Raw genomic sequence first — 15,230 nt, 5'->3', positions numbered from 1 at the left:
AAAAAAAAAAAAAAAAAAGAAAACTGGAACTCCCATTTGACCCAGAAATCCCATTAGATACTCAAAGGAAACAATTTCTAAGGGCAAGAGTTTCTGTGTGACAATTCCTTTTTGATGAGCCTTTTTATTGGAGTAAAAAAAAAATACTCCCCATCCCCCACCAAAAAATAATGATTTCCAATCAAGATAGCTCAGCATGTTGAACCCCTTCCATTTTAAATAGGCAGCAATGCAGGTAAATGCTATGGAGAAAATTTAGATACAGATAGGACAAAGCCAGGGGTCTGCTAACAGGTCTCAACATTCACCAAGAGTTTTCTTCTGCTGATATAACCATGACTTCATCTTCCTTACCTAGGTGGGAGAATTGAAATTAGATTTACCCAAATAAATCCAGAGGAAAGCAAGCTGATAGAAGCAGGTTTCTTATGCTGCTTGGAGTTTAGCTTATTTTAAGCATGTAGGCTTAGGGTTGAGACACATAACCAGGAACTAAAATATCTGCCTTCCTGGCTTCGTGAGAAGAGGATCAGCCATCTTCCTACTCTCACCATGGGCAGGGAATACTGAGCCTTGATGCCTGATGTCCCTTTGGACTGAAGACTCTGGAACATGGCGAAGGGAGTTAAGGGACCTAAAGAGTAGAAGATTTAATGGGTGAAAGTATATTTCCTTCTTTAAGCGAAGCTGAAAATACAAATTCACAAGCATGTAGAGAAATATAACAATATGAAGGACAGCCAATAAAACCAGAGACCAGTGATTGCAGGATAAGTATAGTCCACAGGAAACTAAAACAAATTAGAAATGCAAGTAAGATTTTAAAATAACTATTGTTGGCTGGGTGCAGTGGCTCACACCTGTAATCCCAGCGCTTTGGGAGGTTGAGGCAAATGGATCACTTGAGCTCCCCAGTTGGAGATCAGCCTGGGCAAGATGGCAAAACCCCATCTCTACAAAAAATACAATAATTATCCAGTCATGGTGGTATGTGCCTGTACTCTGAGCTGCTCAGGAGTCTGAGGTGGGAGGATGGCTTGAGCCTGGAAGGTGGAGGTTTTAGTGGGCCGAGATCGTGCCACTGCACTTAAGCCTGAACAACAGAGCCAGAACCTGTCTCAAAAAAATAACCATTATGTTCAAATGGACGTATGAAAATAGTACACTATTAAAACAAAAGGACGAGAAGCCTGGCACAGTGGCTAATGCCTGTAATCCCAGCATTTTGAGAAGCTGGGGCATGAGGATTGCTTGAGGCCAGGAGTTTGAGACCAGCCTAGATAACATAGGAGACCTTGTCCCTAAATAAAGAAAAGTAAATCAGCCAGATATGGTGGTGCATGCCTATAGTCCCAGCTACTTGGGAGGTTGAGGTGGGAGGATCACTTGAGCTCAGGGGTTCAAGGCAGTGAGACATGAGACATGATCATGTCACTGCACTCCAGCCTGGGTGACAGAGGAGTGAGACCCTGTGTCTAAAAAGCAGGAAAAAAAAATAAGTAATTGGGGGGCCAGGCATGGAATAAAGATGGATTTTAAGAAGACACCATTGGAAATATTGAATATAAACAATATATTCTTTATATCTATAATAATTTTTTTTAAAACTATACAAATACTAAACTGGGCAAATCCAAATACAGAATTTGTGACCAGGATAGAAGTGTGCAAAAATTACTCAGAGCCTAGCACAGAGGTAGAATAAAACAAAAAAATATGAAAGAGGAGTTAAGCAATCTGGAGAATAGACTGAAAAACTACCACATACATTTAGTTAAAGTTCCAGAAGAAAATAAACATTTTAGAAAACGATAACTGGTTACTATATTAAAATTAAGAAAAGCAAAATCAGTCCAGTCAAAACTGCAATCAAATATCAAGCAGGATAAATAAAAAACAACTAAATCCTAGACAATCATAGTGAAACTGCACAATGTCAAGCATAAAGATCAAATGACAGAATGTACCAGGTAAAAAGCAGTTTACCTGAAATGAATTGCAATTACAGTGCAGCAGATTTCTCATTTGCAAAAATAATGCCAGAAGGTAATGGAAATAGAAAATACATAACTGTCTCCTCTCAGAAATTGTTAGAACAAATAGGTTTTTAAAAAATCACGAAGGGCATAGAAGATTTGAACAACGTGCTCAAACAACCTAATTGACGACTTAATTGAATACTCTAGCCCAGGGGTCCTCAACCCCCAGGCTGTGGACTGGTCCTGGTCTGTGGCCTGTTAGGCACTGGGCACAGCAGGAGGTGAGCAGCCTGCAAGCAAGCATTACCACCTGAGCTCCGCCTCTTGTCAGATCAGTGGTGCCATTAGATTCTCATAGGAGCACAAACCCTATTGTGAATTATGCACACGAGAGATCTAGGTTGCACACTCCTTATGATAATTTAACTAATGCCTGATGATCTGAGGTGGAACAGTTTCATCCTGAAACAATTTCCCACCCCACCCAACCTCACCCTTGTCTGTGGAAAAATTGTCTTCCATGAAAGTGGTTCCTGGTGCTAAAAAGGTTGGGGACCACTGCTCTACCTAATAGTAGAATAGATTTTTTTTTTCCCAAAGAACAAATAAAACATTTATCAAGAGATGCTATGTTCTCAGTAAAAAAAAAGTCTCAATTATTTAAAAAGGATTGAAAATATACACAATATATCCACTGATTTTAAAAAATTAGAAATAAATAACAAAAAGTATCTCGGAAATCCCAATATAAGCAACATGCTGATAACAACTTAAAAGACAAAAAATAAATGACAAGGGATATTACAAAACATTTAAAACTGGATGATAAAAGACTCAATTCATCAAAATGGGTGAGGGGCAGCTGAAGCTTGCTTAGAGGAAAACTTATAGCACTAGTGGCTCAGATTAGAAAATAAGAAAGGTCCAAAATCAACAACTGGAGATTGCACTCAAGAAGCTAGAAAAATAATGACAAATTAAATCCAAATAAAGTGAAAGAGAGTAAATAATTAAGACAATATTAAAAACCACAGAAATAGAAAAAGAACAAATAATGGCAAAATCAACCAAACCAAATGTGGTCCATTGAAAAAGATTAATAAAATTGATAAACCCTTTAGCTAGACTGATCCAATATGGGTCAGGGCAGAAAGGAAGAGGACGGGAAGGAGGGGGAGAGAGAGATTGAGTGTTTTATGGTGTCAAGAAAAGAATGGAAGACATATCTAAAGTTATTACATGATATTAAGGGCATGGTATAAGAAATTCATGCCAATAAAATTAAACACTTAGCTACAATGGACATCAGCAAATTACCAAAACAGATGTTACCAAATCAGAAAAGCCCTGAAATTGAATTTGTAATTAGAACCTTCTTCCTAAGAAAATGTAAGACCAAATAACCTCACTGATGTTTTCTAAGAAATATCAAGAGAAGAAATAATATGAAACTTATACAAACTCTTTCAGAAAATAAAAGAGGAAACACTATATATTTTAATAAAAGTGGCATGACTCTAATACCCCAAACAGACAAGAATAGTTTATGAAATGAAACATAAACACCAAAATCCTTAACAAAATTATATTCAGCATTAATGAAGAATAAAGAGGTAATATATTTGGTCAAGTGAGATTTATTCTTTATTCCACAAATGCAAGGTTAGATCAATACTAACAAGATCAATCTGTTTAATTTGTTGTATTATTAATATAAAAGAGAAAAAGACAGTAATTCTGGCAGAGGTAGAAAGGGCTTTTGATAAAATTCAAGACCCAGTTATGATTTTGGGATTCTTATTGTGAAAGACCAAATAGTTTCCACTAAAACAAGGGATACAAAGACTATTCACTCTCATTTTTATCCAATGTTGTATTGGAGATCACAGTGCAGTAATGCAACAAATTGTATTATGTAAGGTAAGGTGAGAAGATTAAATCGATAGGCGTAAGATTCCATACTAGCAAAGCATGTAGAAAATGCTTAGGTATATACACAGCTATTAGTCTTTGTATTAGTCTGTTCTTGCATTGCTATAAAGAAACACCCGAGACTGGGTAATTTATAAAGAGAAGAGGTTTAATTGGCTCATGGTTTGGCAGGTTGTACAGGAAGCATGATACTGATATCTGCTTGGCTTCTGGCGAGGCCTCAGGAAACTAACAAATCAGAGCAGAAGGTGAAGGGGAAGCAGGCTCATCTTACATGGCCGGAGCAGGAGGAAGAGAAAGAGGGAGGGGAGATGCTACATTCTTTTAAAGAACCAGATCTCACAAGAACTCACTATCATGAGAACAGCACCCAGGGGAATGGTGTTAAACCATTAATGAGAACTCTGCTCCCATGATTTAATCACCTCCCACCAGGCTCCACCTCCAACAGCGGGGATTACAATTTGACATGAGATTTTATGGGGACGTAGATCCAAACCATATCAGTCTTAATTAGTGATTTTAGCTTAGATACAGAATACAAGATCAATTACCAATGCTAGTGCTATCTCAATATACTAGTTATAAACAAACAGAATTCTAAAGACCAACATACTATCTACTGGTTACTATAGTCAATAATAATCTAACTGTACATTTTAAAATAACTTATAGAGTATAATTGGATTGTTTGCAACTCAAAGGATAAATGCTTGAGGGGTGGATACCCCATTCTTCATGATGTGCTTATTTCACATTGCATGCCTGTTTCAAAACATCTCATATACTCCATGAACATATACACCTACTGTGTACCCACAAAAATAAAAAAAAAATGCCATCTACCATATATACCATAATATCATAACACATAAAATATTCAGGATAAAACTAATAAAAGTTGAGCAAAACCTCTACTCTGAAGCTATAAAACATTTCTAAAGGAAAATAAAGTATACCTAGGTAAATAAAATGATCTATCATGCTCATGGATTAGAAGACTATTACTAAATCTCATCTTCACCGATTATGTAGAGACTGCAATTCTAATCGTATTTCCAGGAAACGTTGACAAAGCATTCCTAAAATTTATATGGAATTGCAAAGGACCTAGGACAGCCAAAACAACCCTTGATAAACAAGAACAAAGAGAAGTCACATTAGTTGTTTTCAAGAGTTGTTTAAAGCTACAACCATCAAGACCGAACCAGGACCATGTGGAGGCAGCGGCAGGACCTGAGAATAGACTCAGGGAACAAAACTGAGTGTTCAGAAACAGACTCACACCCACGTATATACATATGAGGAAATGGAACGGTGCCAAAGTAATTTTATGGGGAGAAGGAAAGACCTTCCAAAAAATAATAATGGGGCCGAGATGGATAAGCCAACTGCAACTGCTGTCTCTCAATTACAGTAAAATTTCTGGACAGAATACCAAAAACTAAGACGCGAGCCCTTTAAGGCGTACACAACAGCAAGCACACTGGGGACTGAAATCAAAACGTCATTAAGGCCCCGTAAGAGGACCGAGTTTCCCATTTTTCCATGCTTGGTCTCCCAGCATTGAGCAGAAGGCAGAACCTGGCTTGGAACTGAGCAGGGAGTGCTAACAACATCACCTTGGAAGAAAGCCCCTGCTTATAGCCAAAGGAAGGGCCTCCCATGCTCCAGAGTGTGGAGGGAACCCATATTTCTTCACCATTTGCTTTTTCTTGCTCTCCCTGTCTCCTGGCTAGTCCAAGTTCAGCAGCTGCACGGTGATGGAAGCAGTGGGGCAACTATAGGGCAGTCAGCTCAGCTCCAAGGCACGATCTCTCCAGCCCTCCCTCTGGTCAGAGGAATGAAGAAAAGGGCCCCATTTCCTGCAGAGTCTGAGGGAAAACCTGTTGTCATTTTCTCTTTTTTTCCTTTCATTTTCTATATTTTTAAAATTAAGTTAAATTTTTTAAGTTGACAATAATTGCACAGGCGTATGGGGTAGACAGCAGTGTTGGCATAAACACAACGTGTAGTGATCAGATCAGGGTGATTAGCACATCCATCATCTCAAACAGGTATCATTTCTGTGTATTGGGAACATTCAATATCCTTTTTTTCTAACCATTTGAAACTATATAATTTATTATTGTTAACTTAAGTCATCCTACAGTGGTACAGAACAGGAGAATGTATTCCTCCTATCTAGCCATAATTTTGTATTCTTTAACAAATCTCTCCCTATCCCCCTCCCTCCCCTAACCTTCCCAGCCCACTCTCTTTTATCTCTTGCTCCTTTACCCCAAAGGTAGCCCTGGTCACACAGAACCACATGTACTAATGGCGAGTGAAACTCTAGGAGAAACCTGTCTTTCTGACCAGAAGGGTCAGGTAAAAGGGCACTTGGGAGCCAGACTGTAGGGTAGGCTTGGCAGATTTTGGAAACAAAAACATAGGGTTCTAAGTAAAATCAGAATTTCAGATAAACCTTGTTATATTTTTAAACTTGTTAATGTATATTCCATGCAATATTTGGAATATACACACACATACACACACACACACACACACACACATACTAAAAATTCATTCATTATTTATCTGAACTGGGCATCTTGTATTTTATCTGGTGATTCCATATGGGGTTAATTCCAGAGAGGAAAGTGCTAGAGAAGGGTGTCCCCCATTTCTGTGGACAAACTCACTTGAGCCTGGCCTCACTCCGGAGCTGTCTATGCATGGAAAGTCCCAAGGAAGCAGAACAAAGGCTTTGAGAACTTCACTGCCATTTAAGCCATCTCCCAACTTCCAGCCTAACCTCCAAAGAATATGTGTGCCAGGCCATCTCAAACAGCCCAGCAGGGGCCTTAGAAACTGATTTGTCATTGGAGCTGCCACACACAGAATGCAGGAACAAGTGTAGGTCTGAACCTAACCGATTGTATGGCAATTCAAACACAGATTTAAAATCATTGGTGATAGAATAACAATTGGATATCTACATGGAAAAATAATACACCAGAAAGCATCAGAGATGGAAACAGAGTATCTGAAGTCATAAAACTTCCAGAGCAAAACAAAAGAAAATGATATGATCCTGAGGTTGTCGAAGATTTCTCAGATTGGGCACAAAATGCATTAATTACAAAGGAATAGTAAATAAATTCTGTTTTAAAAAATAAAAAAACTAACTTTTACTTATTAAAATATGTCTCTAAAAATAAAAAATAACACACGAATAGCAGGAAATAACCACACTACATAAAACTGACCTATGTCTGGCCTTATAATTATATATAAATAATTTCTATAACTTAAGAAAAAATTAACGAGAGAAGGGCTTACTAAGACACCTCACAGGGAAAGGTATCACAATGGTCGAGAGAAAGTACTTACCGTTGTTATTCATCAAAGAAGTGCAAATTTAAATACCAGTGAGATGCCGCCTAACACTCATCACAATCACAAAAACTAGAGACCGAGATGATAAAATTTTGGCAAAGCTGTGGAATGTCCACAACTCTCCTATGTTGTTGGTGGAGTTCATATACGGGGTTCATGCTTTCCAAAACATTTTGACAGTTTCCTAGAAAGTTAAACATACACACACTATGATCCAGCAATTCCATTCCTAAGTAGTGACCTAAGAGAAAGGAAAATATATGTCCACACAAAGACTTGTTCTTGTAAGTCTTTTTCATAACAGCCACACACTGTATACAACGTAACATACATCCACAGGAGGATGGATGAGCAAACGGAGGTACATCTGTGCACTAACTGCTTCTCAGGAGTAGGAAGAAATGAACCATGGATACACATCTTGGCATGGGTGAGTCTCAAGATCTCTGTGCTCGAGGGGAAATAAGGCAAACGCAAAAGAGAACCTGCTGTGAGATTATGTTTCCTGGATATTCAAGAAAAGGCAAAATTAACTTGTGGTCAAAGAATCAATATCAGTTGTTGACTCTGGGGCAAGGGGTAAGGAGAAATTAATGAGGCAGGTGCACAAGGGAAACTTCCGAGGTGATGGAGTGTTCTGTATTTTGACATGGGTGTATTTAGCACAGGTGTATGCATTTGATGGAATTTCCCAAATGATAGCACTATGTCAATTAAAAAAAATAGAAACATTGAAAATGGGATTGATATGGTTTGGCTGCATCCCCACCCAAATCTCAACTTGAATTGCATCTCCCAGAAGTCCCACGTGTTGTGGGAGGGGCTCAGGGGGAGGTAATTGAATCATGGGGGCCGATCTTTCCTGTCCTATTCTCGTGACAGTCTCACGGGATCTGATGGTTTTATCAGGGGTTTCTGCTTTTGCTTCTTCCTCATTTGCTCTTGCTGCCACCACGTAAGAAGTACCTTTCACCTCCCACCGTGACTCTGAGGCATCCCTAGCTATGTGGAACTGTAAGTCCAATTAAACCTCTTTTTCTTCCCAGTCTCGGGTATGTCTGTTATCAGCAGCATGAAAATGGACTAATACAGTAAATTAGTACCAGTAGAGTGGGGCGTTGCTGAATAGTTACCTGAAAAATGTGGAAGCGACTTTGGAACTGGGTAACAGGCAGAGGTTGGAACAGCGTCTTCAGCTTCAGTTCCATGATGAAATCATTGTCTGCCTTTACCGTTAAGTGAACAGCGTTAGAGACCAACGTAAGCTCACACCATTGTGAGGTCAACATTAGCACATGGACAGGGTGGGAAAGAGCCTTTCAGTGGCATATATCACATCGCTAATATAGATCCTCACTGAGGTTACCAAAAATGTTACTCTCTATGTGCTTCTGTAAGGTTTGAATAATTGTTACCCAATCTTGGATTACTGTTGTCACCAGGGAAAAATTGAAGAATCAAAACCATCTGACTTGAGGCAAATTCTTAAACACACCCAAGTCAGTTTCCTTAAAAAGTAATCTAGGACTTGCTTTAAAATAACTGAGTGGGGCAGGGGACGGGTCAGGTTTAGAGAGGGTAACAGGTAAAATGGAATTAGCTGACTTTTGTAGTGGTTGGAGCTGCATGATGAAAACATGGTGATCACTATAGTAGTCTCTCCACCTTTGTGCATGTCTGACAGGTTTCAAAACCCTCTCAGTTTGGAGGATGTCAGAAACCACTCCTACAGGATAGATGGACCTGAGGACTTTATGCTCAAGTGAAACAAGCCAGTCACAGAAGGACAAATGCTGCCCAATTCTACTTTTATGAAATACCGAAAATTGTTAAACTCACAGAAAGTAGAATGGTCATTGCTAGGGGATGGGGGAGGGGAAAATGGGGAATTGAGGTGCAATGGGCATGGAGTTTCAGTCATACAAAATGAGAAAGTGTATTAGGGTTCTCTAGAGCGACAGAACTAATAGGATAGATGCATATATGAAGGGAGTTTACTAAGGAGCATTGACTCACAGGATCACAAGGTGAGGCCCCATGATAACCCATGTGCAAGCTGAGGAGCCAGGAAGCCAGTCCAAGTCCTAAAACTTCAAAGTAGGGAAGTCCACAGCACAGCCTTCAGTCTGTGGCCAAAGGCCGGAGATCCCCTGGCGAAACACAGGTGTAAGTCCAAGACTCCAAAAACTGAAGAACTTGGAGTCTGATGTTCGAGGAAGCTTCCAGCACAGGAGGAACATGGAGGCCAGAAGACTCAGCAAGTCGGTTTCTCCCTCCTGCTTTATTGTAGCCACGCTGGCAGCTGACTGGATGGTGCCCACCCAGAGCGAGGGTGGGTCTGCCTCTCCCAGTGCACTGACTCAAATGTTAATCTCTGTTGGCAACACGCTCACAGACACACCCAGGAACAATACTTTACATCCTTCCATCCAATCAAGTTGGCAATATTAACCATCCCGGAAAGTTGTAAGCATCCACTGTAGCACAATGGGTATATAGTTCACAATACTGTACCATGCACCTCAACATTTGTTAAGAGTGTGTATGTCGTGTCGTGTGTGTTTTATCACAAGTTTAAAAATACTCCTGATTATCTTATTCCATATACTCAACACCTTAGCAAACCTTAGTACTTCACTGCCGTTTTCTGGCTGCATGGCGTATCAGAGAAAGTGTGGGCTTTGGAGTCAGACAAGCTTCGGTTCAAGTACTAGGTGATCTGGAACAGGTTACTTAGCCTGGCTGGTCCTCAGGGTCATCTTTTGTAAACTCAGGATGGAATAAGACAGCCCCATCTATCTTCCAGCACCATTCTAAGGATGACTCATAGGCATTGCTCAGTCATGGCAGTGATTATTATTTTTTGATTAGCATCTAGCCCTCTCCCTGGACCATGGTAGGTGCCCAATAAATGTTTGTTGAATGAATAATTTAATTCATTAGTAATTAATTTTTATTTTATTTTACCCTGCTCCTCTCATTTTTTTAGTGCAATTACTCTTATCTAGTTTTGAGTTGTATCCAAATTCTCAATCTAGTTAAGATTCAAAATTACATATCAGCTTGCTGGGCTAGCACTTTTCCTTACTCCTCTCCCTGAAGGGTTCCCAATTCTGTTTCTATTCTGTGTGTCTTTTTTCCCCTCTTCTGTGGTCATGTGTCCAGGGCCCCTTGCCGCCAAAGCCCTTCAACTAGTTATTCTCCAGCAGAACATTTTTCTGCCAGTGAAAATATTTTCTTTCAGGAATTGGCTAAAAGCTGTTTTCATAAAAACTTCCCTGTGTGAATTGAGCCTATAATTATCTTGCTCTTTCTTAGGATTTCTGCAGAGCTTATGCACACCTAAAGCGTGCCAATTCACACTTGGTTCTGGGTTCTATAGGAGAGTCACAGAAACATGACACCTGTCATGAATGCAAGCTAGGAAGTGGTCCCTAAAGCAGGGGATGTGTCTCGAATGCCTCTTCAGTCCTCGTACAGTGTGTAATACAGTGCTGCTTCCACAGCGTTGAGCAGCAGTCCTTAAGAGGGTGGTAGAGTGTAGAATTTGATCTTTGCAGCCCTGAGTTTTAATCCTGACTCTATAACCTATAAGCAGTATAAGAAAGGTACCCAAACTGTCTGTCTCATTTGTCCAGTGGGGACACTACCCATTTTACAGGGTGTGATGGTTAATTTCAGGTGTCAATGTGACTGACTGCCTTAAGGAATACGTCAGGAACTGGTAAAGCATTGTTTCTGGGTGACTGACTGCCTTAAGGAATACGTCAGGAACTGGTAAAGCATTGTTTCTGGGTGACTGACTGCCTTAAGGAATACGTCAGGAACTGGTAAAGCATTGTTTCTGGGTGAGCCTGCACATGTATTCCCGGGAAGATTGGCGTGGGCTGGTGGACAGAGTGGGGAAGATGCCCTCAATAGAGACAGGCCCCATCCAGTTCTCTGAGGGCCCAGACAGGAGAAACAGGGCAGAGGAAAGGCACTTTCCTCCCTTTCTCTCCTGGAGCTGAGACTCTTCTTTTCATGCCCTTGGACATCAGAACTTCAGGCTCTTTTTATACTGAGAATTACACCATCCACTTCCCTGGTTCTGAGGTTTTTGGGTGTGGACTGAGTCACACTCCTGGCATCCCAGGGACTCCAGCTTGCAGATAGCCTGCCCTGAGACTTTTCACTCCCTAATTCCCCTAATAAATCCCCTCTCATCTATCTTTGCTGATCACCTGTTGGTGTCTCTCTAGAGCCCCGATTAATCCACAGGGGTAATGTGAGGGAGAAATGAGGACGTGCTTGGGGAGCATTTCACACCCCGCCTGACACATGCCCAGGTCCAATGGGCTGCAGCTGCAGTTATTCTAGAACTTAGCATCAGTGTTCAAAACAGCAGAAGGCCTTCCCTCTGGTACCCAGCCATCGCATTGAGCTTCTCCTGTCATTTTTCAATTCCAGAGTGTCTTTGAGAGCAATTCTATGTCCCGTGTATCACTGACGTAGGGCCAAAAACAATCCGTACGCATGGGGATCTGAAGCTGGGAATGACCAATGGGTCAGAAAGTTCTTAGGAGTCAGGAGCAGAGGAAGCTGCATGGTCAAGGGGAATCGACGTGAGCCTTCCTTGTGTCCTATTTCCTGTGGTCTAATGAGACAGAGACATATGTATGTAGACATCATCTCATGCTGAGCTCTTTAATATGTACAAGGTGTTTTCAAATTTTCCCACCAACTGTCTTTGACAGCTGAGAATCTGCAGATCACCTGTTGTTCATGACTGTTGTCAAGGGGATCCTCCCTTTAGGGACACAGGAAGATTTGCCTAAAAACATCAGAAAGCTTTGATATCTATTATTTTATTATAAAAGCCAACTAAAGCTTTGCTGTTATATTACTTCGGGTCTTTACTCATCCCACTGTTTATTTTAAGCCTCGGTTTGTGGGTAGTTGGAGAAGGAGGGAAAATATTTAACACTCTTATTAACTAATTTAACTGTGTATTTAACATGTAGAATCAAGAAAGACTTAAAGGAAGATGCAGTATTTGTGAATGCTCCAACAAATTAAAAGATTATTTAAATTATTGTTTTCTGATTAAACCACTTATTTTCTATAATGAATTAAAAGAGTTTGTGAAAATAAATTCAGTGACATTTTTGCATCTATAATTTCAAAATCATAGTAACTTTTCAAAGCCAAAAATTCCTGAAACACAAGTCTGCCAATCATCACAATAAAACATGAAGCCCCAGTGAAAGAGCTAGTCAGGATGGGTTCCCAACAAATAGCAGTTGAAGCTCCAACTGCCATGAAGTGATGAAACAAACCCGGTGTAAGAGCCATGGATAATTTTTTTAAATGCTGAAAGAATCATCACAGACTGTTTTGGGTTGTAGAGCTTGAATGGAAATACGGCATTAAAATAAGGTGCCCAAAATGAATTCTTGAGTATAATTTTAAAACACACTGCAATGTTGCTCCATAATATTCATCATTCATCAAACCCAAAAGTGACCACTGACAATATTCAGTTTATTTCAGTTTTTATGCTGTCATTATGGAAAAAAACTACAGCAGGGAGTTCACCAATTTCCCTTTGGAAAGAGATATACAACCACAGCCAACAGGCTTTCCTAAAAGACAGCAGGAGCTTTTCATTCTGGCTTGTTTCCCATCCATAACATACAGATATTTATTGTTCAAGGTCAATACAGCCTTGCAAATAAACAGGCTTTGAGTTATACCAAGCATCCTTATATGGTATTTCCATATAAGAAATACAAAAGAAATACACCACAAAATGATGGTGTTCAGGACATGGGGCAATGCCCTGTTTCTGCATCCTAGGTTTCATAGGATTCTGTAGGAGGCAGCTACAAGTTCAACATGCAAAGCTCTGAAATCCCTTCCTAAGCTAATGAAGTGAAGCCCTGACCGCACCAAGGAAAGGATGAAACACAACTCATTTGTTGTTTCTCACATGATGCTACCATCTCTTCTAAGTCACCATTAATTTTAACATCTTTAAAGATATAAGAACAATCTGTGTAACAAATGAAAACTGCCTGTAAAGTTAGTGCTTTACATCTCAAAAGCTTATTACATGGAAATTCATATTTTCATAATCACATAAAAGTTTAACATGTTATTCATAATAAGATTACAGGACCTGAGTTATTCTGTCTGTGTAATTATTAACAACTGGAAATTAAATCATGATAATTTTGTACTCTTTTCTTCTTAAAATGAGAATTTCCTTTCTTCTTTTGCCTGAGAACCATGCTTGAACAATACTAGCGACTTACCTTCTAAAACAAATGATTATATATAATATATAAATATAAATATGTTTTATATATGTATTTATACATAAAATGTATATTTATAAATTTCTCTATATATTCTACATAAAAACATAAAAATACATATAAATATATAAATATGTATAGTAGGTTCTAGTATATATAGAAAAGACCTATGTACTTTGAACATGTGTATATATAATCTATATATATTTATATATTATATAAATATATAATTCATATTTCTATATTTGTATTTATATATTATATATAAATATATATAATCTATATTGTTTTGTATATAGTAAATATAGTTGTATGTTATTTTATTTACATATATTTAAATGTTTTGTACAGTAAATTCTACTATATATAGAAAATACCTGTGTATTTCTAATGTATGGAAATATGAAATGTACTTTTTGTCTCCTCAGTTGCAAAGATAAAAAGGCTTTTTTCAAGTAGACAGATTTTGCTCTACTTTGAATTTTTCTTAATCATATTAGATTGTAGGGAGGGGACGCTGAGAGGAAAGAGGATGGAGACGATTCTTCCATTGGTTTCTATAAATGAAAAGGTATTTTAACAATGAAACCTAAGTAGGTAGAATCCAGTTCTTGGTACTTGGTGTATGTGCTAGCAAGATTGCATGAAGAAACAAACGTTACAAGAAGCAGAGTCATCCCGTGAAGGGGAAACTTTTCTCCAATGCTCAGCCGTGACACAATCCTTATCCTCTTGTCTGGCTAACTGTGACATGTCCCTTTGACCTCGACCCCGTGGGACCCCACTTCCCTCCCTCCCCCACATACCACCTATTCCTTCCTTCTGTCCTTTCTCCCTCCCCACACACCTCCTCTTCCTCCCTCCCTCCCTCCCTCCCCACACACCATCTCTTCCTCCCTCCCTCCCTCCCGACACCCCACCTCTTCCTCCTCCCTGCCTCCCCCCTCCCCCACACCACCTCTTCCTCCATCCCTTCTTCCCTCCCCACACACCACCTCTTCCTCCCCTCCTTCTTCCCTCCCCACAACCCACCTCTTCCACTCCCTCCCTCCCCCCCACACCCCACCTCTTCCTCCCTCCCTCCCCTCACACCACCTCTTCCTCCCTCTCTCCCTCCCTCCCCTCACACCACCACCCTTACCACTCCTCCCTCCCCCACACACACCACCACTTCCTCCCTCCCTCCCCACACACTACCACTTCCTCCCTCCCTCCCCTCACACCACCACTTCCTCCCTCCCTCCCTCCCTCCCGTCACACCACCACTTCCTCCCTCCCTCCCCACACACACACCACCACTTCCTCCCTCCCTCCCCTCACACCACCACTTCCTCCCTCCCTCCCTCCCTCCCCTCACACCACCACTTCCTCCCTCCCTCCCTCCCCTCACACCACCACTTCCTCCCTCCCTCCCTCCCCTCACACCACCACTTCCTCCCTCCCTCCCTCCCCTCACACCACCTCTTCCTCCCTCTCTCCCCTCCCCCTCACACCACCTCTTCCTCCCTCCCTCCCTCCCCACACACACCACCTCTTCCTCCCTCCCTCCCCTCACACCACCTCTTCCTCCCTCCCTCCCTCCCCTCACAACACCACCTCTTCCTCCCTCCCTCCCTCCCACCACCTCTTCCTCCCTCCC

This window comes from Macaca thibetana, chromosome X, assembly GCF_024542745.1.
Source record: "Macaca thibetana thibetana isolate TM-01 chromosome X, ASM2454274v1, whole genome shotgun sequence".
Taxonomy (NCBI): Eukaryota; Metazoa; Chordata; class Mammalia; order Primates; family Cercopithecidae; genus Macaca; species Macaca thibetana.
The sequence above is the reverse complement of the archived record's forward strand: the minus strand, read 5'-3'. Positions refer to the sequence as shown.